A 6081-nucleotide genomic window follows, 5' to 3' on the forward strand; every position below is an offset into this window, starting at 1 on the left:
AAATTGAACTCATCAAGGAGGTAAATTGTGCAAAGGTATGTACATCAGAGTACAGAAATATTTCTACGAAAATATAAAATAATGAACGACGTCATGAAATGGGGGTAGTCTGTACTAGTTCATATATTTTCAGAAATGAAAATACAGGGCGTGCTTGCCTATGAAGCTCCAGCTTGGGCAAACAATGCTGATCTTCGTTAGAGGAGAATGGTGAATAAAACATGCTTGTACTTAGTTTAATTATAGGCAATCTGATATTTTAGTATATGAATTAGTATGAGCATAAAATGAATGATCGCTTTATTTTCCCCTATTATCAATTTTTGCACTTCAGGTTTCCATGCGGTTCCTAATGAGGAAAATTCCTTCAGTGTGGACCTCGTAGTAACATGGCATGCACTATGCAGTGAGGACCAGGAGTTTTGGTAACAAATGTATACTTGTATTGAAGATTAGTGAGGGTGGAGAATATCCATAGAAGGTAAAAAAACAGGAAATAGTGAATGTTTGTATGTGCTTAAAATGAAAGGAACCTTTTATTTTCCTAAGTAAACTTGTGGACCTTGTTCCTCTCCTCAGCAATCCATCACCACGGGTTCATAGAATATAAAAACAGTGTTCTCAACTGCATCAACCTAGGAATCAAGCACATGGTGAGACTTTGGTGTCTAGAACAGTAATGTAACTACAACAATGGGCATGTAAATGTGAACTACAGTTGTATGAAATGGAGATAGAGAAAAAATATTGGTAAAAATGATGGAATAAATCATGAAAGAAAATGCCACCCGATACATAAATTGCGACCATTGAAGTGATAGGCATACCATTTAAATTACTGAACGTAAACCTTCGGAAGGAAACAGGGAAATGATGCAAAGCCAACATATATTTTTCACGCTACTGACATTCAAGTTAAGGAGCAAAGAAATATATTTTAATTTACACGAGATGAAAAATAAAGGTATTTATAGTAGTTAAACTGCCATCATCGGAGTGTTACATAGATGAAAAATAAAATCCTACCTAGCGAATGAGAACACATACTTCATTGCGGGCCTTGGGAGATTTACCGTTGAGTCTCCTCGCTGGAGAATGAGAAGGTGCAGCGTCCTTCAGATCTAACACATATCCATACAAAATTAGTAGTGGGGAATGAATTATCAAGAAACATACACAGGTCATAGTTTCAAGCGGATGTAAGGGGCAGAACCTGATTTATTTTTCTTTTGTTACTACGGGGTGTGAGATGGTACAATAACGCTGGTTTCCTGAATGGATCCAAGATGCAAAGAGAAATACCGGATGAAGAACGCAATGTCCCAAATCCAACCAGCACCACCCAAATAGCGGGAGAAGCATGTTGGCTGGAGGCGGACAGCCGGTGGATGTCCACGCCAGATTGAGCCCTGTTCGGCCAGATCGAGGTCGGCTCGATCCAGGCCGACGAGACAGGGTGACGACGAGGAACGGAGCTGGGGTGGCGTGGGGATGAATTTGGCGGCTGCGGTGCGGGGGCGGGGAGGCGGCGGCGGTATGGGGGAGTACTATGAGAGGAGAACTTGAGAAAAGAACGACCCGCGATGGACCTGTGCAGGATGTTCGCCCAAAGAAAGAACCGCTTCGGTCGTGGCGTAACATACGTGCATCTAACACAGTGGAGAACAGTCGGATAGGAAATAAAACAAACCGAAGAAAACATGGCTTGATGCATCTAACACATACGTGTGTATCAGACATCCTTCTTTTTCTCACGCTCACGTCGTCAAGACGAGTCACATCTGATACGAGTGTTTTCAAAATGGATAGCTAACTTGCCAAAAAAAATGACGGTCTAGTGACATGCAATTATAACTGCCTGTCACTAACACATTTCCCTTTCAGCCAGCCTCCATAAAAACTGCTAGTGACAGTCTTTTTTATGCGCCTGTCACTAGTGTTTATACTAGTGACAGGCATAATTTTGCCCGTCACTAAACGTATGGCGGCTATAAGCGTTTCTGCAGTAATAGGGGATCGCAACAGTCTTCGAGGGAAGTAAAACCCAATTTATTGATTCGACACAAGGGGAGACAAAGAATACTTGAAAGCCTTAACAGCGGAGTTGTCAATTCAGCTGCACCTGGAAACAGACTTGCTCGCAAGAGTTTATCAGTAGTAACAGTTTTATAGCAGTAGCAGTAGTAAAATAACAGCAGCAGAGTAACAAAGACAGCAGTAGTGATTTTAGTAAACAGCAGGATTAAAATACTGTAGGCACGGGGACGGATAACGGGCGTTGCATGGATGAGAGAAACTCATGTAACAATCAAAGCAGGGGCATTTGCAGATAATAATAAAACGGTATCCAAGTACTAATCAATCAATAGGCATGTGTTCCAATTATAGTCGTACGTGCTCGCAATGAGAAACTTGCACAACATCTTTTGTCCTACCAGCCGGTGGCAGCCGGGCCTCTAGGGAAACTACTGGATATTAAGGTACTCCTTTTAATAGAGTACCGGAGCAAAGCATTAACACTCCGTGAACACATGTGATCCTCACATCACTACCATCCCCTCCGGTTGTCCCGATTTCTGTCACTTCGGGGCCATTGGTTCCGGACAGCGACATGTGTATACAACTTGCAGGTAAGATCATAAACAACAAATATCTTCATGAATCAATAACATGTTCAGATCTGAGATCATGGCACTCGGGCCCTAGTGACAAGCATTAAGCATAACAAGTTGCAACAATATCATAAAAGTAACATCTACGGATACTAGGCACTATGCCCTAACAATCTTATGCTATTACATGACCAATCTCATCCAATCCCTACCATCCCCTTCGGCCTACAGCGGGGGAATTACTCACACATGGATGGGGGAAACATGGCTGGTCGATGGAGAGGCGTTGGCGGTGATGATGGCGATGATCTCCTCCAATTCCCCGTCCCGGCGGAGTGCCAGAACGGAGACTTCTGGCTCCCGAGACGGAGTTTCGCGATGTGGCGGCGTTCCGGAGGGTTTCTGCGACTTCGACTTCTCTCCGTGCGTTTTAGGTCGAGGCCAATAAGTAGTCCGAAGGAGGGCGTCGGAGGCCGGCCGAGTGGGCCACACCATAGGGCCGCGCGGCCCCCTAGGCCGCGCCGCCTTATGGTGTGGGGCCCTCGGGCCTCCACTTGATTTGTCCTTCTGGCTCCGTCAGTATTCGCGGGAAAATAGGGCCTTCGTCAATATCCCGAGGTTTTTCCCGAAAGTTGGATTTCTGCACAAAAACGAGACACCGTGAACAGTTCTGCTGAAAACAGCGTTAGTCCGTGTTAGTTGCATCCAAAATACACAAATTAGAGGCAAAACAATAGCAAAAGTGTTCGGGAAAGTAGATACGTTTTGGACGTATCAAAATCGAAGTCAAACCCTCTTGCAGGCCCTTGTGGTTTTACCCATTTGCAGGACACGGGATTTGCCCCCCGAGCCCATCCAGCTACAGCCACCTCCAGGTCTGGTGCAGGATCTTCAGCTTCTTCCATCTCGACCAGGCCTACCGGATGCTTGAACTTGTCTTGGTACAATTCAGGGTGCCGCTGCTCATACGATGTGAGTTTCTGCACCATGTGCGACAATGAACTGTACTCTGCTTGGGAAGCCAGATCCTTGATCGGCGTTGCGAGGCCCAATGCTGCCAGCTCGATTGCTTCTTTCTCAGATAAACGAACCGAATAACATCGGTTCGTGACAGTCCTGAAACGTTGGATGTATTCAGACACTGTTTCTCCCCGCTTCGCCGCACCTGTGTTAGATCGGCAATGCCGGCCTCGGTAGCTTCTGAGTGATATTGCACGTGAAACTGCTCCTCCATTTGCTTCCACGTCCGGACTGAGTTTGGTGGCAACGACGTGTACCATCCAAAGGCTGATCCCGTAAGAGATTGTGCGAAAAACCTCACACGTAACGGGTCTGACGCTGAAATCATGCCCAGCTGTGCCAAATATCGGCTTACGTGCTCTATTGAGCTAGACCCTTCTGCTCCATTGAATTTTGAGAATTCAGGGAGCCGATATTTGGGTGGCAGTGGGATCAGATCGTACTCGTCGGGGTACGGCTTGGAAGAGCCGATTGTTTTCCTCTTCGACAAGATGCCGAACTGGTCTCTCAAGATGGTGCTGATCTGTTCCATGGTATTAGCTGTAGGGACCGAGCCCTCATGACTCGTTCCAGAAGCATATTTAGCTAGCCATGCTTGTTTGTCAGCGTCTGCTCCAGAAATCCCTGTTGGTGCAATCTGACTCGTGCGCGCCAAGGCATTGCAGTCCGGCACGTATGTGCACATGTATCCATGTGGGATCTCCTTAGGCGGCTCATATAGGAATTGGCAATCGCTAGGATCGCCTCCAACCTTGTAGACAACGTACGTCGGTGAACCCGGCGGCTCGGCGCCGCAAGCCCGAATGGCAGCGGCGGTCTAATATGGAGCGGTATCTCTCCCCGGTGAGTCCCTGGGGTAGGTCCCGATGGAGAGTACTCGATGCTTCATGATCTCTTGCACCACTCGGACCGCGACACGCTCGAAAGCGTTCACCAAGCTCTCAGAATGACGGTGTAGAGAATGAGCCACCATGTAATTAATCTCCTGGCGTAGAGCTCTGGTGCTTTCCTCTGAAGAGGTAGAGAGGTCTACTTCATCGAGAGCACCTTCAGGGGAGAACCCTTTCCATCTGATGCCATGTGAACGGGTCTTCATGAAAGAGCCGATGAGATCGGCTTCCAAGATGACTTTCATCTCATCGTACTTCTTCTTGTGTTCCTCCGGCAGATCTGCGTACGTGACTGGTTCGCCCACCACCTCATCCGCAGCTTTTGACATGGTTGTTGCAGATGTCGACGTAGTGGTTGTTGTAGAGTGTCCCACCGGGCGTGTCAGAATGTGTTGCTGTCAAAAACCCACCGGCGAGTAGCGACGGGCAACACCGTAGAGCCGGGAGGCTCCCAGGACTGCGGTGGACCCTGGTCCCTCGGGCGACGGCCCGCAATGCCTTCTGGCACACGTCCTGGTGCTTACGAGGGCGTGCCACCTGACCTATACCTGGTCAGGAAGGTGATGGATTGCTTCGACTAGTTTCCTGCATGGCAAACACGTAAACATTAAATACGAGCCCCGATCGGCTCTTAGGTTGCCCTCGTGGATCGGCTCAAAGAGCCGATTACCCCATGGTTCATGTTAGATTTATGATGACATGGGGATCATGCTATATCGATATCAAGCTAAACTAATCTACGATAGTTTGGGGTTTTCACCGCATAATCGGAACATCCTACGCGTAGTTGAGCCTAGCGGATACGTAAGATGATGGAGAACCAGCCCTAAAGAGGCCTAAAAACCAACATGAAGTTGATCCCCGGAACAATCCCTTTAGGGCTTAATAAACCACACCTTACGCACTACCGGATCGTTCAACCCGTTTATAAGGCCTAACCATACGGATATCAAACCAATCCTTGAAGAACAAGGAGCAACTATAACGGATTAGATCTACTAGATAAAGAACAAGCATGATGCCGCCCTTACACATAGAATAGGTGTAAGGGCAGCTAGGTATCGAGGGGCAGCGTAGCTAAACAAGTACGTCGTGAAACCATCGACGTCAGCCCCAAAACACCTAAGATAAGGGTGTTGCTCGCCATCAAAAAGGCTTCAGCACGAGCAACACCAACAACGAATAAACCGATATTGCCTAGATCGCAAGATGCGATCTAGGCAGCATGTTGCTTACCCGGGAGAAACCCTCGAAACAAGGGGTGGCGATGCGCCTAGATTGATTTGTTGTGAACGTGATCGTCCTTCTTTCTCAATAACCCTAGATACATATTTATAGTCCGTAGACTTTCTAACTTGGAAATAAACCCAACCGTGTACGAGCTAAACTCTATCTCTTAATTCTAACCGACACGTAACCTACTATAATTTACAGATACACGGGCAGTCTAGCCCAAACTTCTTGTACAAGGCCGATTCAGGAATATCTTCCGTGCATATCCTCTAAGCCCATTTAATCACGGCCCATCTCCAGACTTGGTTAAATTCTGGTGATAACAG

This window comes from Lolium rigidum, chromosome 2, assembly GCF_022539505.1.
Source record: "Lolium rigidum isolate FL_2022 chromosome 2, APGP_CSIRO_Lrig_0.1, whole genome shotgun sequence".
Lineage (NCBI taxonomy): Eukaryota > Viridiplantae > Streptophyta > Magnoliopsida > Poales > Poaceae > Lolium > Lolium rigidum.